This window comes from Chiloscyllium plagiosum, unplaced genomic scaffold, assembly GCF_037043375.1.
Source record: "Chiloscyllium plagiosum isolate Xiang-an unplaced genomic scaffold, Cpla_swu_hap1 HiC_scaffold_19, whole genome shotgun sequence".
Lineage (NCBI taxonomy): Eukaryota > Metazoa > Chordata > Chondrichthyes > Orectolobiformes > Hemiscylliidae > Chiloscyllium > Chiloscyllium plagiosum.
This window is the reverse complement of record NW_028270157.1, coordinates 70,922,498-70,949,517: the sequence shown is the minus strand read 5'-3', so window position 1 is coordinate 70,949,517 and position 27,020 is coordinate 70,922,498. Positions and strand designations below refer to the sequence as shown.

General features: G+C 49.7%; 1 protein-coding gene across 1 annotated transcript in view; it reads right to left on the bottom strand.

The window, feature by feature from the left end:
* braf (B-Raf proto-oncogene, serine/threonine kinase) overlaps positions 1–27,020 on the bottom strand; it is a 122,926-nt gene that overhangs the window by 91,781 nt on the left and 4,125 nt on the right. The window lies entirely within an intron of this gene.

Below are 27,020 nucleotides of genomic sequence, written 5' to 3'. Positions count from 1 at the left end.
AAACAGTCCAAGCCCAAAGAAACTTGGAGGTGCAGTTAAATGATGAAAACATCATTAACAGACACAGAAAATAAGCAGAGAATAGAATTCTGGCCTTTAAAAGGTAAGTCCCCATTGACTTACCAAACCATAGGGCCGCTGTCTCGCTCCAGGGAGATGACTGGTGGTGGTTTAACAGGAGGGTCACCACGCTTCAGGCAAAGGGAGAAGTTCAGACGGAGTTTCCTTCATAGTAAGCTGAGCCAATGTGGGAATTGAACCCATGCTGTTGGCATTACAAAGCAACTGTCCAGCCAACTGAACTAACCAACCCCACCCTTTATATCTCAGGGTTCAATATCCAACGGAGTAGAAATCATGCTTCAGCAAGGCTAAGCCCTGGTTAGACCATACTTGAAGCACAGTGAGCAATTCTGAGCACTCTGCCTCAGGAAGAGCCAAAGGACAAAGAACATTACAGCAAAGGAACAGGCCCTTTGGCCCAACAAGATTACACCATCACACGATGCCTTTATAAATTAAAAACCATTGCCCCTACATGGTCCATATCCCTCTATTTTCTCCCCATTCAGATATCTGTCAAGATGCCTCTTAAATTTGCTACTGTATCCACCTCCACTGGCAGTGTATTCCAGGCACTTACCACCGTCCGTGTACAAAACTTGCGCCCTTTAAAAACTTAAACCTCCGTCCCCATGTAATTGACATTTCTAACCTGGGGAAAAAAAAAAGACTGACTATCCATTTTATCCATGCCTCGCGTAATGCTGTAAATTTCTATCAGGTTACCTGTCATCATTTGATGTTCAAGAGGAAACAAACCAAGAGTGTCCAATCTCTCCTCATTGCTAATACCCTCCAAACCAGGCAACATCCTGGGAAACCATTTCTATACCCTCTCCAAAGCCTCCACATCCTTCTGGTAATATGGCAACCACAACTGCACACAATATTCCAAATGTGGTCTAACTAAATATGTATGCAGCTGCAACATGACTTAGAGTCATAGAGATGTACAGCATGGAAACAGACCCTTCGGTCCAACCCGTCCATGCCAACCAGATATCCCAACCCAAACTAATCCCATTTGCCAGCACCCGGCCCATATCCCTCCAAACCCTTCCTATTCATATACCCATCTAGATGCCTCTTAAATGTTGCAATTGTACCAGCCTCCACCTCTTCCTCTGGCAGCTCATTCCATACACGTACGACCCTCTGAAAAAGTTGCCCCTTAGGTCTCTTTTATATCTTTCCCCCTCACCCTAAACATATGCCCTCCAATTCTGAACTTCCCCACCCTAGGGAAAAGACTTTGTCTATTTGTCCTATCCATGCCCCTCATAATTTTGTAAACCTTAATAAGGTCACCCCTCAGCCTCCGACACTCCAGGGAAAACAGCCCCAGCCTATTCAACCTTTCCCTATAGCTCAAATCCTCCAACCCTAGCAACATGCTTGTAAATCTTTTCTGAACCCTTTCAAGTTTCACAACATCCTTCCAATAGGAAGGAGACCAGAATTGCATGCAATATTCCAACAGTGGTCTGACCAATGTCCTGCACTCAAAACTCTGACCAATAAAGGAAAGCATACTAAATGCCTTCTTCACTATCCTAGCGACTTGCCAACTTTTATACTCTATTCCCCAACCAATGAAGGCAATCATGCCATATGCCTTCTTGATCACCTTATGTGTTGCCACTTTCAGGACCTTTACGTCCTCATTCCTCCCCACATTATGTTGATGCTATTCACTGTATACATCTCCCAAAATGCATCACCTTGCATTTTTCCAGATTAAATTCCATTTGCCTTTTCTTCGGCCAAGTCTCCAGCCTATCTATATCCTGCTATATCCTCTGGCAATGCTCCACTCTATCTGTAGTTCCTCCAATATTTGTGCTGTCAGCAAACTTACTAATCAAACAACCTACACTCTTCTCCAAATCATTTAGATCAACATTACAAACAACAGAGGCCCAGCACTGATCCCTGCAGAACCCTAGTGGTCACAGATCTCCAGTCAGAAAACCTCTTTGTCAAAGGAATCTTGTTAAAATCTATATAGTCAACATCCGTCACTATGCCCTCATCAATCATTCTTGTTATTTCTGATATGAGTAAATGCTGTGTCCACGAATCTTCTCCTATATTTTCCCTCAACAGCCTGTAATTTCCCAGATTATCTCTGTCCTCCTTCATAAACAAAGGAACAACACTGACTAATCTCCAGTCCTCTCAGACCTCTCCTGTGACTAAAGAGGATAGAAAAATTCATACAAGGTCCCAGCAGTTTCCTCACCTCCCTACCTGGGATTTCTGGGTATAGATCCTGTGAGATCTTGGGGGCTTGTCCACCTTAATGCTTTGCAAAACAACCAACAGCACCTCCTTTTTCATACTGCCCATCAATATTGCACTCACAAAACTCAACATCCACCATGTCCTTCTCTTTTGTGGATACCAATCCAAAGTATTCATTAAAGACCTTGCCCACTGCCTCTGGCTCCATGCATAAGCTCCCTCCATTGTCCTTGATTCCCTAGCTACCCTTTGGCTTATATATGTATGAAACATCTTGGGATTTTCCCTAATCCTGTTCGCCATTTCATGGCCCCTTACAAGCTTCCTAATTATTGCTTTGAGTTCTTTCTTGCTATCTTTGTATTCTTAAAGGACTCTGTCTGTCTTTAGTTTCCTTACATTTGCCTCCATTTTACTTTTGACAAAGCTCTCAACTTCTCATTATCCAAGGTTCCCAAATCTTGCCATTCTTATCCTTCATTTTCACAGGAACATACTGTTCCTGAACTCTAATCAATAGGTCTTTAAAAGATTCTCACATGCCAGATGTGGATTTACCCTCAGTCACCCTCAATCTACATTTCCCAGTGCCTGCCTAATATTGGGATAATTAGCCTTCCCCAGTTAGTCATTCACCCAACGACTATTCCTGACCTTCTCCAAAAACAACTTCAAACTTCCAGAATTATGGTCACTATTCCCGCAATGCTCTGCCATGAGAACTGTGTTCACCTGGCCTGACTCATTACCCAATACCAGGTCTAGTATGGCCTTTTTCCTGGTTAGACTATTTACATATTGTTTGAAAAAACTGTCCTGGACACACCTAACACATTCCTCCCTCACCTAAGTCCCTGGCTCTAAGCAAGTCCCAGTCAATATAGGGAAAGATAAAGTCGCCCACAGCAACCACTCTGTTGGTTTTATATTTCTCTATAATCTGTCTACATCGCCATACCCCTCTCATCTGCTGACTGATGGGAAACCTGTACACCAATCCCAAAGTGACTCCCGAGCTCGGTCCACAAGGCTTTGCTAGATGAGCCCTCCAAAAGTGTCCTTCCTCAGTACAGTTGTAATATTCTCCCTTAAAAATGTAACTCTCCCACTTCTTCTACATCTCTCTCAATCTCATCTGGAACACCTAAAACCTTATCCCCCTGAAGGGCTTATCCTGATGAAGGGCTTATTCCCGAAACATCTACTCTCCTGCTTCTTGGATGCTGCCTGACCTGCTGTGCTTTTCCAGCACCACACTATTCGACTCTGATCTCCAGCATCTGCATCCTCACTTTCTCCTTATCCCCCTCTCAACCAAATCTCTGTAATAGCTACAACTTCACAGTTAGATGTATTAATGCAAGATCTATGTTCATCTGTTTTACCTATCATATGCCTTGCATTAAAATAAATACACCTCAGACCACCAGTCCTGCCATTGTTCAGCGAGCCACCCCCGTCTGTTCTTCCTCTTAACTTTACTAGCCTTAGTCTCGGACTCCTCCTCGGTCATTTTACTTGCTGACCTGCTGCTCGGGTTCCTGCACCCACCCCCCCACACTATTTTAAACCTTCCTGAGTGGCAGGATATTGGTGCCCCTGCAGTTTAGGTCCTTCTTGTGCAGGTCCCACTTACCCCGGAAGACATCCCAATCATCCATACACCTGAAGCCCTCCCTCTGACACCAGCTCTTCAGCCACCTGATTAACTGTACTAATCTTCCATTCCTACCCTCACTGGCACATGGCACCTGAAATAATCCCAAAATTACAACCGTAGAGGTCCTGCTTTTCAACTTCCCACCTAACCTCCTGCACAACCTCTGACTGCTCAGCCACCCCCTTCAGAATATCCTGTGCCTGCTCAGTGACATCCTTGGCCCTGGCATCAAGGAGGCAACACACCATCCTGGAGTTTTGCATGTGGCCACAGAAACACCTCTGTTCCCTGACAATAGAATCTCGTATCACTACTGCTCACCTACACTGTGACCCAGCTTTCAATTCATAGTCCCTAACCATCTTCTATTCACCAGCTTTGACAAAGGGTCAGTTAGACTCGAAACATCAGCTCTTTTCTCTCCTTACAGATGCTGCCAGACCTGCTGAGATTTTCCAGCATTTTCTCTTTTGGGTACACTTGACCCTCCCTGCTGTACAACAGTACCAGTCGTGGCACCACTGATTTGGTGGGGATATCCAGAACAATATAACTGTTGGGAGCTGGGGGCGGGGGGGGAAAAGAGTGGCCACAGGTATCTCCTGCACTGCCTGCCCGCACTAAGCCATCTTCCTGGTGGTCATCCAACTCTTCTCTGCCGATACAGCCCTTACTGGTGGTGCGACCAGCTCACTAAAAGTGCTATCCATGATATTCTCAGCCTCAGGGATGCTACATAATGAGACCATCCGCAGCTCCTGGTACTCCGTGGCAAATCAGGAGCTGCAGCTGAACACACTTCCTGCATACGGAGTCAGCCTGGACAATGGAAGTGTCCCTGACTTTCCAAATATTGCATGAGGAGCATTTCACGGGGCCAAGTTCTCCTGCCATTCAAACTTTTATCAGCTACACACAACAATCTAGGAATTGATTACACAACTAAATCACCAAACTCTGGTCTCTTACTCCTGCTCACTACTCCTAGCAAACTACAACTACAAGTAGCAAGTACTTAATCTCTCGCCAGGCACTACCAATTCAGTCTAGAAACCTGATTTCAAGCCTATGTCCATCATCCCCTTCTCTGTCATGATGACTGAACCAACTTCTCCCAGAGTCCTCCTCTGTTACATCTCACCAGCACCCCCTGTATATCGTTAAAATTACCAGAAACCTGGACTCTAAGCAGTAATTATACAAATGGTATTTGCCAGACTTTAGAAGGTTACAGTGTGATTTAACCAAAGTTTTCACAATATTAAGGGGAACAGATTGGAACACAAAGAAACGATTTCAGTTTTGGTCGGGGGAAGATGGGGAATGAAAAAGACTAGATTACACAATAAAAAGAAATTAAGCCAGAATTGTACTTTCAGGAGTACAATTAGAAAATGTTTCCACGCACAAAGGATAGAAAAGTTCGGAAATTGCTTCTGCAAATGCCAACTGACGTTACATCCACTATCAATTTTAAAACAGGGATTGATAGATTTGTGTTAACTTGAAGTTTTAAGTGTTCTGGGACTCAGGCAGGTATATGGATCACAGATCAGTCATAGAATCATACAGCACAGAAACAGGCCCTCTAGCCATGAAAACATCGACTTTGTTGGGGAGGGGGGGGTAAACTGGCCTCCTATAGTTCTAATGCCCCCAGTTTCCACTCTCTCCAATTTTTTGCAGACCCTTTGTAATTTTTTTAAACCTTCCATCAGCCACCTCTGTGTCAACGAAGACAAAACCAGTCTGTTCAATCTTTCCTCACTGCTTAAATTTCTCAGTCTTGGAGACAGCCTTCTCCATCCCCTTTGTATCTCTCAACTGTAATTACATCCTTCCTGTATGGTGGTGACAAGAACTGGAAGCAGTGGCCAAACCAGTGTATTATACACTTCTGGTAAAATTCCTACACCTCAGTCAATAAAGGAAAGAAGCTGTATGTCTCCTTAATCATCGTACCCTAACTATATCGCCACCTTCAGGGATCTTGGACATATTTGTAGACTGGACTCCAATCCAACTATTCTGTCCAACTGACTGACCATTTGACCTCAAATCTCTCAGCAGTTACTGCCAGACCTACTCAACGAACCCATGTTGGCCACTTTTGAAACAATGAAGACAAGAAACATACTTTAGAGGGAGGAATGTGAAGGGTGGGTAACTAATCAGATAACCAGTTACTTTTTGCTTACGCGACAGTGACTAGACGATGTCTACAGAGTGTTGGTCAACTTTTGATTTGTTAGCTGACTGGGTGGACTTAATCCTTTCCTGGTAGTAAAAATGTTTCTCTACAGAGTCTTCAGGTTTTATCCTTTTCAGAGAGAGTTGGTGAGTGATGCTTCTTGTTTGTAGGTCTCTGGAAACTGCACTCACAGGGGTCTGCAACACACTGCTGCTGGACCAAGCTGAAGGCGATCAGCAAGCAGTGCTTCATTCACTCAAAAGATTCCTGATGCCACTCTGTCTCAAAGCATCGACCTCACTGCTCCGAAAAGTAACAATCTTGCACAGCTAAAAAGTGTATACCACATAACCCCACTTGACCTTCAGCTATTAAACACTGCTCTGGAACTTGGACCAGAGGGATTTATCCTAGGATTCTCTGGGAAGCCAGGTAGGAGATTGCAGAGCCTTTGGGCTTTGATCTTTATGTAATCATTGTCTACAGGAATAGTGCCAGAAGACTGGAGGATAGCAAATGTCGTTCCCTTGTTCAAGAAGGGGAGTAGAGACAACCCTGGAAATTATAGACCAGTGAGCCTTACTTCAGTTGTGGGTAAAGTATTGGAAAAGGTGATAAGGGATAGTATTTATAATCATCTAGAGAGGAATAACTTGATTAGGGATAGTCAACATGGTTTTGTGAAGCGCAGCAGGTCAGGCAGCATCCGAGGACCAGGACAATTGACGTTTCGGGCAAAAGCCCTTCACCAGGAAAGAAGGCAGGGAGCCTCCGAGGTGGAGAGATAAATGGAAGGGATTGGGGCTGGGGAGAAGGTAGCCAAGATTACCTGCCAATCTTCCTTCCAACCTATCCGCTCCATCCTCCTCTCTGACCTATCACCTTCCTCCCCACCTCCATCCACCTATTGTACTCTTGGCTACCTTCTCCCCAGCCCCATGCCCCTCCCATTTATCTCTCCGCACCGGAGGCTCCCTGCCTTCATTCCTGATGAAGGGCTTTTGCCAGAAACGTCAATTGTCCTGCTCCTCGGATGCTGCCTGACCTGCTGTGCTTTTCCAGCACCACTCTAATCTCGACTCGGATCTCCAGCATGTGCAGTCCTCACTTTTGCCATGGTTTTGTGAAGGGCAGGTTGTGCCTCACAAACCTTATTGAGTTCTTTGAGATGGTGACCAAACAGGTGGACGAGGGTAAAGCCGTTGATGTGGTATACATGGATTTCAGTAAGGCATTTGATAAGGTTCCCCACGGTAGGCTATTGCACAAAATTTAGAGGCATGGGATTGAGGGTGATTTAGTGGTTTGGCTCAGAAATTGGCCAGCTGAAAGAAGGCAGAGGATGGTGGTTGATGGGAAATGTTCATCCTGGGAGTTCCATTACTAGTGGTGCACCACAAGGATCTGTTTTGGGCCACTGCTGTTTGTCATTTTGATAAATGACTTGGATGAGGGCGTAGAAGGATGGGTTAGTAAATTTGCAGATGACACTAAGGTCGGTGGAGTTGTGGATAATGCTGAAGGATGTTGCAGGTTACACAGAGACATAGATAAACTGCAGGGCTGGGCTGAGAGGTGGCAAATGGAGTTTAATGAGGAAAAGTGTGAGGTGATTCACTTTGGAAGGAGCAACAGGAATAAAAAATACTGGGCTAATGGGAAGATTCTTGGTAGTGTAGATGAGCAGATGAGAATGTACATAGATCTCTGAAAGTTGCCATCCAGGTTAATAGAGTTTTTAAGGAGGCACAAGGTATGTGAGCTTTAGCTTTTATTGGCAGAGGGAACCATGAGATCATGCTGCAACTGTACAAAACTCTGGTGTGACCGCACTTGGAGTATTGCGCACAGTTCTGGTCAGCGTATTATAGGAAGGATGTGGAAGCTTGGGATAGGTTCAGAGGAGATTTACTGGGATGTTGCCTGATACGGAGGGAAGGTCTTATGAAGAAAGGCTGAGGGGCTTAAGGCTGCTTTCATTGGAGAGAAGAAGGTTGAGAGGGGACTTACTAGATAATCAGAGGGTTAGATAGGATGGACAGGGAGAGCCTTTTTCCTTGGATGGTGATGGCTAGCACGAGGGAACATAGCTTTAAATTGAGGGGTGATAGATATAGGATGGATGTCAGAGGTAGTTTCTTTACTCAAAGCATAGCAGAGGTGCGGAACGCACTGCCTGCAATAGTAGTAGACTGGCCAACTTTAAGAGCATTTGAATGATCATTGGAAAATATATGGATGAAAACGGAATCGTGTAGGACAGATCAATTTCAGATTGGTACCACAGTTGACACAATATCAAGGGCCGAAGGGCCTGTACTGCGCTGTAATTTTTTTTAGACTAGATTAGATTCCCTACAGTGTGGGAACAGGCCCTTCAGATCAACAAGTCCACACCGACCCTCCGAAGAGCAACCCACCTAAACCCATTCCCCTACATTTACGCCTGACTAATGCACCCAACACTATGGGCAATTTAGCATGGCCAATTCACCTGACCTGCACATCTTTGGAATTTGCTCCATGTTAAACAACTTACATTTCGTTAGCAACTTCCATGCTTCACAAAAGCGATTAGCAGCAATATATGTCAATGAGCCACAGTACAGTGAAAGAATCAGGACGAAAGACTTCATCAAACTGGAAGGGTTTAAGCAGTGAAATGACCAGATAAATGGAAAAACAGGTCGCAGGAGAGAACTTCAGGACTGAGAGCATCAAAAGCTAAAAGCCTGGCAACTAATGCTGAGGTTGAATGACATGGTGCTTTGCATGATTTGGGCGATCAGGGGAGGTGTCTAGATAGGAATGGCAAGATCTGCGAGGGGCTTGAAAACACAATGAGAACCTTCAAATGAAGACTGGATGAAATAGCAGGACTAAGGGATGAAAAAGATTTGGCAGATGAGAACAAAATGAATTGCCCATAAGCACAGTACCCAAATGTTACACAGAAACAAACCTGCCCCCACCATTACTTTACACACGATTATACATTGACAACACACATCCGAACCCGTACTGTACCACAATGCTGTACAGTAACAGATCTATTCCCACCTTTAGTGTAAAACAGTTTCAGACATTTCTGAATGTGAATATAATCCAGTGTGATATAGGAAAAATATCCTCCCTTCAGTATTTTATACATAAGACAACGACAGACCTGTACCAACCACTTACTTTATCCTGGGTGTTGTATAGCAGCAGACTGTCCTTACCAGTACTTTACTCAGCATTACACAGTTACAGATCTGTGTCCAGAGTGTGCTGCTTTTCCAGCACCACACTCTCGACTCAGATCTCCAGCATCTGCTGTCCTCACTTTCTCTAGTTACAGAATTGCCCTGACCAGTACTGTACCCAACTCTTATATAATTAGAGACCTATCCTTGGAGGAAAGGAGGCCAGTAGTATTCAATGACAGACCTGAAACATCAAATCATGGACAAGTGTTATACTGTGTTCAGGCATCCCCAATTGGGACTGCATTCTAGCATTAAATAGTGACAGACCTACACCAGCAGTACAGTGTGCCAGTATTGTATAGAGATATAACAGTCACCACCAGTAGTACCCATCAGTTTTAATCAAGCAAGAGCTTCCAAAGAGTAACCCACCCAGACCCATTCCACTACTCTATATTTACCCCTGACTAATGCACCTAACACACTGGCCAATTAAGCATAGCCAACTCACCTAACCTGCACATCTTTGGTTTGTGGGAGGAAATCGGAGCACCCAGAGGAAAACCACGCAGACACACAGGGAAAATGTGCAAACTCCACACAGACAGTTACCCGAGGCAGGAATCAAACCCGGGTCGCTGGTGCTGTAAGGCAGCAGTGCTAACCACTGAGCCAGTGTTTCACATTGATGGACATGTCCCCACCAGTACTGCACACCAGTGGTACACAAAGACAGACCTGTCCCCTCCAGTACTATATCCCAGTGTTACACAGAGACAGATCTGTCCCCACCAGCACTGCACCCCAATGTTATACAGTGACAGACCTGTTCCCACCAATACTTTATCCATGTATTACACTGACAGACCTGTCCCCACCAGTACTGTACCACAGCATTATACAGAGACAGACCAGACCCCACCAGTACTGAACACCAGTGTCATACAGAGACAGACCGGTCCCCACCAATACTGTACCACAGTGTTACACAGTGACAGACCTGTCCCCACAGTACTGTACCCCAGTTTTGATTAGATTCCCTACAGCATGGAAACAGGCCCTTCGGCCCAACACGTCCACACAGACCCTCCGAAGAGTAACCCACCCAGGCCCATTCCACTACTCTATATTTACCCCTGACTAATGCACCTAACACACTGGCCAATTTAGCATAGCCAATTCACCTAACCTGCACATCTTTGGATTGTGGGAGGAAATTGGAGCATCCAGAGGAAACCCACGCAGACAGTTACCCGAGGCAGGAATCAAACCCGGGTCGCTGGCGCTGTAAGGCAGCAGTGCTAACCACTGAGCCAGTGTTTCACATTGATGGACATGTCCCCATCAGTACTGCACGTCAGTGTTACACAAAGACAGACCTGTCCCCACCAGTACAGTACCCCAGTGTTGTACAGAGACAGACCTGTCCCCACCAGTACTGTACCCTAGTGTTATAGAGAGACAGACCTGTCCCCACCAGTACTGTACCCCAGTGTTATGTAGTGACAGACCTGTCCCCACCTGTACTTTATCCATGTATTACAGAGACAGACCTGACCCCACCGGTACTGTACCCTAGTGTTATACAGTGACAGACGTGCACCCACGAGTGCTGTACGCCAGTGTTATACAGAAATGGACCTGTCCCCACCAGTACTGTACCCCAGTGTTATAGAGAGACAGATCTGTCCCCACCAGTACTGTACCCCAGTGTTACACAGAGACAGACCTGGCCCTGCCAATACTGCATCCCAGTGTTATACAGTGACAGACCTGTCCCCACCAGTGCTGTACCCCAGTGTTATACAGTGACAGACCTGTCCCCACCAGTACAGTACCCCAGTGTTATACAGAGACAGACCTTGCCCTGCCAATACTGTATCCCAGTGTTACACAGTGACAGACCTGTCCCCAGTTTTGATTATAAGACCATAAGACATAGGAGTGGAAGTAAGGCCAATCGGCCCATCGAGTCCACTCCGCCATTCAATCATGGCTGATGCGCATTTCAGCTCCACTTACCAGCGTTCTCCCCGTAGCCCTTAATTCCTCTAGACAACAAGAATCTATCAATCTCGGCCTTGAAGACATTTAGCGTCCCGGCTTCCACTGCACTCCGTGGCAATGAATTCCACAGGCCCACCACTCTCTGGCTGAAGAAATGTCTCCGCATTTCTGTTCTGAAATGACCCCCTCTAATTCTAAGGCTGTGTCCATGGGTCCTAGTCTCCTCGTCTAACTGAAACAATTTCCTAGCATCCACCTTTTCCAAGCCATGTATTATTTTGTACGTCTCTATTAAGTCTCCCCTTAATCTTCTAAACTCCAACGAATACAATCCCAGTATCCTCAGCCGTTCCTCATATGTTAGACCTGTCATTCCAGGGATCATCCTTGTGAATCTCCGCTGGACACGTTCCAGTGCCAGTATGTCCTTCCTGAGGTGTGGGACCAAAACTGGACACCCCAGTGTTATACAGTGACAGACCTGTCCCCACCAGTTCTGTACCCCAGTGTTATACAGAGACAGACCTGTCCCCACCAGTGCTGTATCCCAGTGTTATACAGTGACAGACGTGCACCCACCAGTGCTGTACGCACTGAATGGGTGCACGTCCCCATGGACCTGTCCTCACCAGTACTGTACCACAATGTTATACAGAGACAGACCTGTCCCCACCCGTACTGTACCCCAGTGTTATACAGAGACAGACCTGTCCCCACCCGTACTGTACCCCAGTGTTATACAGAGACAGACCTGTCCCCACCAGTACTGTACCCCAGTGTTATACAGTGACAGACCTGTCCCCACCAGTACAGTACCCCAGTGTTATACAGAGACAGACCTTGCCCTGCCAATACTGTACCCCAGTGTTACACAGTGACAGACCTGTCCCCAGTTTTGATTAGATTCCCTACAGCATGGAAACAGGCCCTACGGCCCAACACGTCCATACCGACCCGCGGAAGAGTAACCCACCCAGGCCCATTCCACTATTCTATATTTACCCCTGCCTAATGCACCTAACACACTGGCCAATTTAGCGTAGCTAATTCACCTAACCTGCACATCTTGGGTTTCTGGAAGGAAATCGGAGCACTCAGGAAACCCACATAGACACACAGGGAAAAATGTGCAAACTCCACACAGACAGTTACCCGAGGCTGGAATCAAACCCAGGTGGCTGGCGCAGTAAGGCAGCAGTGCTAACCACTGAGCCACAGTGCTTTAGTTTGACGGACATGTCCCCACCAGGACTGCACATCAGTGTTACACAAAGACAGACCTGTCCCCTCCAGTATCGTACCCTAGTGTTATACAGTGACAGACCTGTCCCCACCAGTACTGTACCCCAGTGTTATACAGTGACAGACCTGTCCCCACCAGTACTGTACCCCAGTGTTATACAGAGACAGACCTGTCCCCACCAGTACTGTATCCCAGTGTTGTACACACACAGACCTGTCCGCACCAGTACGGTACCCCAGTGTTATACAGAGACAAACCTGTCTCCACTAGTACTGTACCCCAGTGTTATACAGAGACAGCCCTGTCTCCACCGGTACTGTACCCCAGTGTTATACAGAGACAGACCTGCCCCACCAGTACTGTACCCCTGTGTTATACAGTGACAGACCTGTCCCCACCAGTACTGTACCCCAGTGGTATATAGTGACAGACCTGGCCCCCCCATACTTTACCCCTTGTTATACAGTGACACACCCATCCCCACCAGTACTGTACCCCAGTGTTATACAGTGACAGACCTGTCCCCACCGGTACTGTACCCCAGTGTTATACAGAGACACACCTGCCCCCACCGGTACTGTACCCCAGTGTTATACAGAGACAGACCTGTCCCCACCAGTACTGTACCCCAGTGTTATACAGGGTCAGTCCTGTCCCCACCATTACTGTACCCCAGTGTTATACAGTGACAGACCTGTCCCCACCAGTACTGTAACCCAGTGTTATACAGATGACAGACCTGTCCCCACCAGTACTGTACCCGTGTTATACAGTGACAGACCTGTCCCCACCAGTACTGTACCCCAGTGATATAGTGACAGACCTGGCCCCCCCATACTGTACCCCAGTGTTATACAGTGACACACCCATCCCCACCAGTACTGTACCCCAGTGTTGTACAGTGACAGACCTGTCCCCACCATTACTGCACCCGAGCGTTATACAGTGACACACCCATCCCCACCAGTACTGTACCCCAGTGTTGTACAGTGACAGACCTGTCCCCACCGGTACTGTACCCCAGCGTTATACAGGGACAGACCTGCCCCCACCGGTACTGTACCCCAGTGTTATACAGAGACCGACCTGTCGCCACCAGTACTGTACCCCAGTGTTATACACACACAGACCTGTCCGCACCAGTACGGTACCCCAGTGTTATACAGGGACAGACCTGTCCACACCAGTACAGAACCCCAGTGTTATACAGTGAGAGACCTGTCCCCACCGGTACTGTACCCCAGGGTTATACAGAGACAGACCTGTCCCCACCAGTACTGTACCCCAGTGTTATACAGGGACAGACCTGTCCCCACCAGTACTGTACCGCAGTGTTATACAGAGACAGACCTGTTCCCACCAGTACTGTACCCCAGTGTTATACACACACAGACCTGTCCGCACCAGTACTGTACCCCACCATTATACAGGGACAGACCTGCCCCCACCGGTACTGTACCCCAGTGTTATACAGAGACAGACCTGTTCCCACCAGTACTGTACCCCAGTGTTATACACACACAGACCTGTCCGCACCAGTATGGTACCCCAGTGTTATACAGTGACAGACCTGTCCCCACCGGCACGGTGGCACAGTGGTTAGCACTGCTGCCTCGCTGCGCCAGACACCCGGGTTCAATTCCCGACTCAGGCGACTGACTGTGTGAAGTTTGCACGTTCTCCCCGTGTCTGCGTGGGTTTCCTCCGGGTGCTCCGGTTTCCTCCCACAGTCCAAAGATGTGCAGGTTAGGTGAATTGGCCAATACTAAATTGCCCGTAGTGTTAGGTAAGGGGTAAATGTAGGGGTATGGGTGGGTTTCGCTTCGGCGGGTCGGTGTGGACTTGTTGGGCCGAAGGGCCTGTTTCCACACTGTAAGCTAATCTAATCTAATCTAATCTAAACAGTGACAGACCTGTCCCCACCAGTACTGTACCCCAGTCGTATATAGTGACAGACCTGGCCCCCCCATACTGTACCCCAGCATTATACGGTGACACACCCATCCCCACCAGTCCTGTTCCCCAGTGTTATACAGATGACAGACCTGTCCCCACCAGTACTGTAACCCAGTGTTATACAGATGACAGACCTGTCCCCACCGGTACTGTACCCCAGCGTTATACAGAGACAGACCTGCCCCACCAGTACTGTACCCCTGTGTTATACAGTGACAGACCTGTCCCAACCAGTACTGTACCCCAGTGGTATATAGTGACAGACCTGGCCCCCCCATACTTTACCCCAGCGTTATACAGTGACACACCCATCCCCACCAGTACTGTACCCCAGTGTTATACAGTGACAGACTTGCCCCACCAGTACTGTACCCCAGTGTTATACAGTGACAGACCTGTCCCCACCGGTACTGTACCCCAGTGTTATACAGAGACAGACCTGCCCCCACCGGTACTGTACCCCAGTGTTATACAGAGACAGACCTGTCCCCACCAGTACTGTACCGCAGTGTTATACAGGGTCAGTCCTGTCCCCACCATTACTGTACCCCAGTGTTATACAGTGACAGACCTGCCCCCACCGGTACTGTACCCCAGTGTTATACAGGGACAGACCTGTCCCCACCGGTACTGTACCCCAGTGTTATACAGTGACAGACCTGTCCCCACCGGTACTGTATCCCACTGTTATACAGAGACCGACCTGTCCCCACCGGTACTGTACCCCAGTGTTATACAGTGACAGACCTGTCCCCACCGGTACTGTATCCCAGTGTTATACAGAGAACGAGCTGTCCCCACCGGTACTGTACCCCAGTGTTATACAGTGACAGACCTGTCCACACCGGTACTGTATCCCAGAATTATACACTGACAGACCTGTCCCCACCGGTACTGTACCCCAGTGTTATACACTGACAGACCTGTCCCCACCGGTACTGTAACCCAGTGTTATATACTGACAGACCTGTCCCCACCGGTACTGTATCCCAGTGTTATACAGAGACAGACCTGTCCCCACCGATACTGTACCCCAGTGTTATACAGAGACCGACCTGTCCCCACCAGTACTGTACCCCAGTGTTATACAGAGACCGACCTGTCCCCACTGGTACTGTACCCCAGTGTTATACAGTGACTGACCTGTCCCCACCGGGACTGTACCCCAGTGTTATACAGTGACAGACCTATCCCCACCAGTAATGTACCCCAGTGTTATACAGTGACAGACCTGTCCCCACCGGTACTGTACCCCAGTGTTATACAGTGACAGACCTGTCCCCACCGGAACTGTACCCCAGTGTTATACAGTGACAGATCTGTCCCCACCGGTACTGTACCCCAGTGTTATACAGAGACAGACCTGTCCCCACCAGTACTGTATCCCAGAATTATACACTGATAGACCTGTCCCCACCGGTACTGTACCCCAGTGTTATACACTGACAGACCTGTCCCCACCGGTACTGTACCCCAGTGTTATACAGTGACAGACCTGTCCCCACCGGTACTGTACCCCAGTGTTATACACTGACAGACCCGTCCCCACCAGTACTGTACCACAGTGTTATACAGTGACAGACCTGTCCCCACCAGTACTGTACCCCAGTGTTATACACTGACAGACCTGTCCCCACCAGTACTGTACGCCAGTGTTATACAGACACAGACCTGTCCCCACCAGTACTGTACCCCAGTGTTATACAGTGACAGACCTGTCCCCACCAGCACTGTATCCCAGTGTTATACAGAGACAGACCCGTCCCCACCGGTACTGTACCCCAGTGTTATACAGGGACAGACGTGTCCCCACCAGTACTGTACCCCAGTGTTATACAGGGACAGACCTGTCCCCACCAGTACTGTACCCCAGTGTTATACAGGGACAGACCTGTCCCCAACAGTACTGTACCCCAGTGTTATACAGTGACAGACCTGTCCCCACCAGTACTGTACCCCAGTGTTATACAGTGACAGACCTGTCCTCACCAGTACTGTACCCCAGTGTTATTCAGTGACAGACCTGTCCCCACCAGTACTGTACCCCAGTGTTATACAGTGACAGACCTGTCCCCACCAGTACTGTACCCCAGTGTTATACAGTGACAGACCCGTCCTCACCGGTACTGTACCCCAGTGTTATACAGTGACAGACCCGTCCCCACCGGTACTGTACCCCAGTGTTATACAGTGACAGACCCGTCCCCACCGGTACTGTACCCCAGTGTTATACAGTGACAGACCCGTCCCCACCGGTACTGTACCCCAGTGTTATACAGGGACAGACCCGTCCCCACCAGTACTGTACCCCAGTGTTATACAGTGACAGACCCGTCCCCACCAGTACTGTACCCCAGTGTTATACAGGGACAGACGTGTCCCCACCAGTACTGTACCCCAGTGTTATACAGGGACAGACGTGTCCCCACCAGTACTGTACCCCAGTGTTATACAGGGACAGACCTGTCCCCACCAGTACTGTACCCCAGTGTTATACAGGGACAGACCTGTCCCCACCACTACTGTAACCCAGTGTTATACAGAGACAGACCTGTCCCCACCAGTACTGTACCCCAGTGTTGTACACTGACAGACCTGTCCCCACCAGTACTGTACCCCAGTGTTATACAGAGACAGACCTGTCCCCACCAGTACTGTACCCCAGTGTTATACAGTGACAGACCTGTCCCCACCAGTACTGTACCCCAGTGTTATACAGTGACAGACCTGTCCCCACTGGTACTGTACCCCAGTGTTATACAGTGACTGACCTGTCCCCACCGGGACTGTACCCCAGTGTTATACAGTGACAGACCTATCCCCACCAGTAATGTACCCCAGTGTTATACAGTGACAGACCTGTCCCCACCGGTACTGTACCCCAGTGTTATACAGTGACAGACCTGTCCCCACCGGAACTGTACCCCAGTGTTATACAGTGACAGATCTGTCCCCACCGGTACTGTACCCCAGTGTTATACAGAGACAGACCTGTCCCCACCAGTACTGTATCCCAGAATTATACACTGATAGACCTGTCCCCACCGGTACTGTACCCCAGTGTTATACACTGACAGACCTGTCCCCACCGGTACTGTACCCCAGTGTTATACAGTGACAGACCTGTCCCCACCGGTACTGTACCCCAGTGTTATACACTGACAGACCCGTCCCCACCAGTACTGTACCACAGTGTTATACAGTGACAGACCTGTCCCCACCAGTACTGTACCCCAGTGTTATACACTGACAGACCTGTCCCCACCAGTACTGTACGCCAGTGTTATACAGACACAGACCTGTCCCCACCAGTACTGTACCCCAGTGTTATACAGTGACAGACCTGTCCCCACCAGCACTGTATCCCAGTGTTATACAGAGACAGACCTGTCCCCACCGGTACTGTACCCCAGTGTTATACAGTGACAGACCCGTCCCCACCGGTACTGTACCCCAGTGTTATACAGGGACAGACGTGTCCCCACCAGTACTGTACCCCAGTGTTATACAGGGACAGACCTGTCCCCACCAGTACTGTACCCCAGTGTTATACAGGGACAGACCTGTCCCCAACAGTACTGTACCCCAGTGTTATACAGTGACAGACCTGTCCCCACCAGTACTGTACCCCAGTGTTATACAGTGACAGACCTGTCCTCACCAGTACTGTACCCCAGTGTTATTCAGTGACAGACCTGTCCCCACCAGTACTGTACCCCAGTGTTATACAGTGACAGACCTGTCCCCACCAGTACTGTACCCCAGTGTTATACAGTGACAGACCCGTCCTCACCGGTACTGTACCCCAGTGTTATACAGTGACAGACCCGTCCCCACCGGTACTGTACCCCAGTGTTATACAGTGACAGACCCGTCCCCACCGGTACTGTACCCCAGTGTTATACAGTGACAGACCCGTCCCCACCGGTACTGTACCCCAGTGTTATACAGGGACAGACCCGTCCCCACCAGTACTGTACCCCAGTGTTATACAGTGACAGACCCGTCCCCACCAGTACTGTACCCCAGTGTTATACAGGGACAGACGTGTCCCCACCAGTACTGTACCCCAGTGTTATACAGGGACAGACGTGTCCCCACCAGTACTGTACCCCAGTGTTATACAGGGACAGACCTGTCCCCACCAGTACTGTACCCCAGTGTTATACAGGGACAGACCTGTCCCCACCACTACTGTAACCCAGTGTTATACAGAGACAGACCTGTCCCCACCAGTACTGTACCCCAGTGTTGTACACTGACAGACCTGTCCCCACCAGTACTGTACCCCAGTGTTATACAGAGACAGACCTGTCCCCACCAGTACTGTACCCCAGTGTTATACAGTGACAGACCTGTCCCCACCAGTACTGTACCCCAGTGTTATACAGTGACAGACCTGTCCCCACCAGTACTGTACCCCAGTGTTATTCAGTGACAGACCTGTCCCCACCAGTACTGTACCCCAGTGTTATACAGTGACAGACCTGTCCCCACCAGTACTGTACCCCAGTGTTATACAGTGACAGACCTGTCCCCACCAGTACTGTACCCCAGTGTTATACAGTGACAGACCTGTCCCCACCAGTACTGTACCCCAGTGTTATACAGTGACAGACCCGACCCCACCAGTACTGTACCCCAGTGTTATACAGAGACAGAGCTGTCCCCACCGGTACTGTACCCCAGTGTTATACAGTGACAGACCTGTCACCTCCGGTACTGTACCCCAGTGTTATTCAGTGACAGACCTGTCCCCACCAATACTGTACCCCAGTGTTATACAGAGACAGACCTGTCCCCACCAGTACTGTACCCCAGTGTTGTACAGAGACAGACCTGTCCCCACCAGTATTGTACCCCAGTGTTATACAGGGACAGACCTGTCCCCACCAGTATTGTACCCCAGTGTTATATACTGACAGACCTGTCCCCACCAGTACTGTACCCCAGTGTTGTACAGTGACAGACCTGTCCCCACCAGTACTGTACCCCAGTGTTATACAGTGACAGACCTGTCCCCACCAGTACTGTACCCCAGTGTTGTACAGAGACAGAGCTGTCCCCACCGGTACTGTACCCCAGTGTTATACAGTGACAGACCTGTCCTCACCGGTACTGTACCCCAGTGTTATTCAGTGACAGACCTGTCCCCAACAGTACTGTACCCCAGTGTTATACAGTGACAGACCTGTCCCCACCAGTACTGTACCCCAGTGTTATACAGAGACAGAGCTGTCCCCACCGGTACTGTACCCCAGTGTTATTCAGTGACAGACCTGTCCCCACCGGTACGGTACCCCAGTGTTATTCAGTGACAGACCTGTCCCCACCAGTACTGTACCCCAGTGTTATACAGAGACAGAGCTGTCCCCACCGGTACTGTACCCCAGTGTTATTCAGTGACAGACCTGTCCCCACCAGTACTGTACCCCAGTGTTATACAGTGACAGACCTGTCCCCACCGGTACTGTACCCCAGTGTTATACAGGGACAGACCTGTCCCCACCAGTATTGTACCCCAGTGTTATACAGGGACAGACCTGTCCCCACCAGTATTGTACCCCAGTGTTATATACTGACAGACCTGTCCCCACCAGTACTGTACCCCAGTGTTGTACAGTGACAGACCTGTCCCCACCAGTACTGTACCCCAGTGTTATACAGTGACAGACCTGTCCCCACCAGTACTGTACCCCAGTGTTGTACAGAGACAGAGCTGTCCCCACCAGTACTGTACCCCAGTGTTATACAGTGACAGACCTGTCCCCACCGGTATTGTACCCCAGTGTTATTCAGTGACAGACCTGTCCCCAACAGTACTGTACCCCAGTGTTATACAGTGACAGACCTGTCCCCACCAGTACTGTACCCCAGTGTTATACAGTGACAGACCTGTCCCCACAGGTACTGTACCCCAGTGTTATTCAGTGACAGACCTGTCCCCACCAGTACTGTACCCCAGTGTTATACAGTGACAGACCCGTCCCCACCGGTACTGTACCCCAGTGTTATACAGGGACAGACCCGTCCCCACCAGTACTGTACCCCAGTGTTATACAGTGACAGACCCGTCCCCACCGGTACTGTACCCCAGTGTTATACAGGGACAGACCCGTCCCCACCAGTACTGTACCCCAGTGTTATACAGTGACAGACCCGTCCCCACCAGTACTGTACCCCAGTGTTATACAGGGACAGACGTGTCCCCACCAGTACTGTACCCCAGTGTTATACAGGGACAGACGTGTCCCCACCAGTACTGTACCCCAGTGTTATACAGGGACAGACCTGTCCCCACCAGTACTGTACCCCAGTGTTATACAGGGACAGACCTGTCCCCACCACTACTGTAACCCAGTGTTATACAGAGACAGACCTGTCCCCACCAGTACTGTACCCCAGTGTTGTACACTGACAGACCTGTCCCCACCAGTACTGTACCCCAGTGTTATACAGAGACAGACCTGTCCCCACCAGTACTGTACCCCAGTGTTATACAGTGACAGACCTGTCCCCACCAGTACTGTACCCCAGTGTTATACAGTGACAGACCTGTCCCCACTGGTACTGTACCCCAGTGTTATACAGTGACTGACCTGTCCCCACCGGGACTGTACCCCAGTGTTATACAGTGACAGACCTATCCCCACCAGTAATGTACCCCAGTGTTATACAGTGACAGACCTGTCCCCACCGGTACTGTACCCCAGTGTTATACAGTGACAGACCTGTCCCCACCGGAACTGTACCCCAGTGTTATACAGTGACAGATCTGTCCCCACCGGTACTGTACCCCAGTGTTATACAGAGACAGACCTGTCCCCACCAGTACTGTATCCCAGAATTATACACTGATAGACCTGTCCCCACCGGTACTGTACCCCAGTGTTATACACTGACAGACCTGTCCCCACCGGTACTGTACCCCAGTGTTATACAGTGACAGACCTGTCCCCACCGGTACTGTACCCCAGTGTTATACACTGACAGACCCGTCCCCACCAGTACTGTACCACAGTGTTATACAGTGACAGACCTGTCCCCACCAGTACTGTACCCCAGTGTTATACACTGACAGACCTGTCCCCACCAGTACTGTACGCCAGTGTTATACAGACACAGACCTGTCCCCACCAGTACTGTACCCCAGTGTTATACAGTGACAGACCTGTCCCCACCAGCACTGTATCCCAGTGTTATACAGAGACAGACCTGTCCCCACCGGTACTGTACCCCAGTGTTATACAGTGACAGACCCGTCCCCACCGGTACTGTACCCCAGTGTTATACAGGGACAGACGTGTCCCCACCAGTACTGTACCCCAGTGTTATACAGGGACAGACCTGTCCCCACCAGTACTGTACCCCAGTGTTATACAGGGACAGACCTGTCCCCAACAGTACTGTACCCCAGTGTTATACAGTGACAGACCTGTCCCCACCAGTACTGTACCCCAGTGTTATACAGTGACAGACCTGTCCTCACCAGTACTGTACCCCAGTGTTATTCAGTGACAGACCTGTCCCCACCAGTACTGTACCCCAGTGTTATACAGTGACAGACCTGTCCCCACCAGTACTGTACCCCAGTGTTATACAGTGACAGACCCGTCCTCACCGGTACTGTACCCCAGTGTTATACAGTGACAGACCCGTCCCCACCGGTACTGTACCCCAGTGTTATACAGTGACAGACCCGTCCCCACCGGTACTGTACCCCAGTGTTATACAGTGACAGACCCGTCCCCACCGGTACTGTACCCCAGTGTTATACAGGGACAGACCCGTCCCCACCAGTACTGTACCCCAGTGTTATACAGTGACAGACCCGTCCCCACCAGTACTGTACCCCAGTGTTATACAGGGACAGACGTGTCCCCACCAGTACTGTACCCCAGTGTTATACAGGGACAGACGTGTCCCCACCAGTACTGTACCCCAGTGTTATACAGGGACAGACCTGTCCCCACCAGTACTGTACCCCAGTGTTATACAGGGACAGACCTGTCCCCACCACTACTGTAACCCAGTGTTATACAGAGACAGACCTGTCCCCACCAGTACTGTACCCCAGTGTTGTACACTGACAGACCTGTCCCCACCAGTACTGTACCCCAGTGTTATACAGAGACAGACCTGTCCCCACCAGTACTGTACCCCAGTGTTATACAGTGACAGACCTGTCCCCACCAGTACTGTACCCCAGTGTTATACAGTGACAGACCTGTCCCCACCAGTACTGTACCCCAGTGTTATTCAGTGACAGACCTGTCCCCACCAGTACTGTACCCCAGTGTTATACAGTGACAGACCTGTCCCCACCAGTACTGTACCCCAGTGTTATACAGTGACAGACCTGTCCCCACCAGTACTGTACCCCAGTGTTATACAGTGACAGACCTGTCCCCACCAGTACTGTACCCCAGTGTTATACAGTGACAGACCCGACCCCACCAGTACTGTACCCCAGTGTTATACAGAGACAGAGCTGTCCCCACCGGTACTGTACCCCAGTGTTATACAGTGACAGACCTGTCACCTCCGGTACTGTACCCCAGTGTTATTCAGTGACAGACCTGTCCCCACCAATACTGTACCCCAGTGTTATACAGAGACAGACCTGTCCCCACCAGTACTGTACCCCAGTGTTGTACAGAGACAGACCTGTCCCCACCAGTATTGTACCCCAGTGTTATACAGGGACAGACCTGTCCCCACCAGTATTGTACCCCAGTGTTATATACTGACAGACCTGTCCCCACCAGTACTGTACCCCAGTGTTGTACAGTGACAGACCTGTCCCCACCAGTACTGTACCCCAGTGTTATACAGTGACAGACCTGTCCCCACCAGTACTGTACCCCAGTGTTGTACAGAGACAGAGCTGTCCCCACCGGTACTGTACCCCAGTGTTATACAGTGACAGACCTGTCCTCACCGGTACTGTACCCCAGTGTTATTCAGTGACAGACCTGTCCCCAACAGTACTGTACCCCAGTGTTATACAGTGACAGACCTGTCCCCACCAGTACTGTACCCCAGTGTTATACAGAGACAGAGCTGTCCCCACCGGTACTGTACCCCAGTGTTATTCAGTGACAGACCTGTCCCCACCGGTACGGTACCCCAGTGTTATTCAGTGACAGACCTGTCCCCACCAGTACTGTACCCCAGTGTTATACAGAGACAGAGCTGTCCCCACCGGTACTGTACCCCAGTGTTATTCAGTGACAGACCTGTCCCCACCAGTACTGTACCCCAGTGTTATACAGTGACAGACCTGTCCCCACCGGTACTGTACCCCAGTGTTATACAGGGACAGACCTGTCCCCACCAGTATTGTACCCCAGTGTTATACAGGGACAGACCTGTCCCCACCAGTATTGTACCCCAGTGTTATATACTGACAGACCTGTCCCCACCAGTACTGTACCCCAGTGTTGTACAGTGACAGACCTGTCCCCACCAGTACTGTACCCCAGTGTTATACAGTGACAGACCTGTCCCCACCAGTACTGTACCCCAGTGTTGTACAGAGACAGAGCTGTCCCCACCAGTACTGTACCCCAGTGTTATACAGTGACAGACCTGTCCCCACCGGTATTGTACCCCAGTGTTATTCAGTGACAGACCTGTCCCCAACAGTACTGTACCCCAGTGTTATACAGTGACAGACCTGTCCCCACCAGTACTGTACCCCAGTGTTATACAGTGACAGACCTGTCCCCACAGGTACTGTACCCCAGTGTTATTCAGTGACAGACCTGTCCCCACCAGTACTGTACCCCAGTGTTATACAGTGACAGACCTGTCCCCACCAGTACTGTACCCCAGTGTTATACAGTGACAGACCTGTCCCCACCAGTACTGTACCCCAGTGTTATACAGTGACAGACCTGTCCCCACCAGTACTGTACCCCAGTGTTATACAGTGACAGACCTGCCCCCACCAGTACTGTACCCCAGTGTTATACAGTGACAGACCTGTCCCCACCGGTACTGTACCCCAGTGTTATACAGTGACAGACCTGTCCCCACCGGTACTGTACCCCAGTGTTATTCAGTGACAGACCTGTCCCCACCGGTACTGTACCCCAGTGTTATACAGTGACAGACCTGTCCCCACCAGTACTGTACCCCAGTGTTATACAGTGACAGACCTGTCCTCACCAGTACTGTACCCCAGTGTTATTCAGTGACAGACCTGTCCCCACCAGTACTGTACCCCAGTGTTATACAGTGACAGACCTGTCCCCACCAGTACTGTATCCCAGTGTTATACAGTGACAGACCTGTCCCCACCAATACTGTACCCCAGTGTTATACAGAGACAGACCTGTCCCCACCAGTACTGTACCCCAGTGTTATACAGAGACAGACCTGTCCCCACCAATACTGTACCCCAGTGTTATACAGAGACAGAGCTGTCCCCACCAGTACTGTACCCCAGTGTTATACAGAGACAGACCTGTCCCCACCAGTATTGTACCCCAGTGTTATACAGGGACAGACCTGTCCCCACCAGTATTGTACCCCAGTGTTATATACTGACAGACCTGTCACCACCAGTACTGTACCCCAGTGTTTTATAGTGACAGACCTGTCCCCACCAGTACTGTACCCCAGTGTTATACAGTGACAGACCTGTCCCCACCAGTACTGTACCCCAGTGTTATACAGTGACAGACCTGTCCCCACCGGTACTGTACCCCAGTGTTATACAGTGACAGACCTGTCCCCACCAGTACTGTACCCCAGTGTTATACAGTGACAGACCTGTCCCCACCGGTACTGTACCCCAGTGTTATACAGTGACAGACCTGTCCCCACCGGTACTGTACCCCAGTGTTATACAGAGACAGATCTGTCCCCACCAGTACTGTACCCCAGTGTTATACAGAGACAGATCTGTCCCCACCAGTACTGTACCCCAGTGTTATACAGTGACAGACCTGTTCCCACCAGTACTGTACCCCAGTGTTATATACTGACAGACCTGTCACCACCAGTACTGTACCCCAGTGTTTTATAGTGACAGACCTGTCCCCACCAGTACTGTACCCCAGTGTTATACAGTGACAGACCTGTCCCCACCAGTACTGTACCCCAGTGTTATACAGAGACAGAGCTGTCCCCACCGGTATTGTACCCCAGTGTTATACAGTGACAGATCTGTCCCCACCGGTACTGTACACCAGTGTTATACAGAGACAGACCTGTCCCCACCAGTACTGTACCCCAGTGTTATTCAGTGACAGACCTGTCCCCACCAGTACTGTACCCCAGTGTTATACAGGGACAGACCTGTCCCCACCAGTACTGTACCCCAGTGTTATTCAGTGACAGACCTGTCCCCACCAGTACTGTACCCCAGTGTTATACAGAGACAGATCTGTCCCCACCAGTACTGTACCCCAGTGTTATACAGTGACAGACCTGTTCCCACCAGTACTGTACCCCAGTGTTATACAGTGACAGACCTGTCCCCACCAGTACTGTACCCCAGTGTGATACAGTGACAGACCTGTCCCCCCCGGTACTGTACCCCAGTGTTATACAGAGACAGACCTGTCCCCACCAGTACTGTACCCCAGTGTTATACAGTGACAGACCTGTCCCCACCGGTACTGTACCCCAGTGTTATACAGTGACAGACCTGTCCCCACCGGTACTGTACCCCAGTGTTATACAGTGACAGACCTGTCCCCACCGGTACTGTACCCCAGTGTTATACAGAGACAGACCTGTTCCCACCAGTACTGTACCCCAGTGTTATACAGTGACAGACCTGTCCCCACCAGTACTGTACCCCAGTGTTATACACTGACAGACCTGTCCCCACCAGTACTGTACCCCAGTGTTATACAGTGACAGACCTGTTCCCACCAGTACTGTACCCCAGTGTTATACAGTGACAGACCTGTCCCCACCGGTACTGTACCCCAGTGTTATACACTGACAGACCTGACCCCACCAGTACTGTACCCCAGTGTTATACAGAGACAGATCTGTCCCCACCAGTACTGTACCCCAGTGTTATACAGTGACAGACCTGTTCCCACCAGTACTGTACCCCAGTGTTATACAGTGACAGGCCTGTCCCCACCAGTACTGTACCCCAGTGTTATACAGTGACAGACCTGTTCCCACCAGTACTGTACCCCAGTGTTATACAGTGACAGACCTGTTCCCACCGGTACTGTACCCCAGTGTTATACAGTGACAGACCTGTTCCCACCAGTACTGTACCCCAGTGTTATACAGAGACAGACCTGTTCCCACCGGTACTGTACCCCAGTGTTATACAGTGACAGACCTGTTCCCACCAGTACTGTACCCCAGTGTTATACAGAGACAGACCTGTTCCCACCGGTACTGTACCCCAGTGTTATACAGTGACAGACCTGTTCCCACCAGTACTGTACCCCAGTGTTATACACTGACAGACCTGACCCCACCAGTACT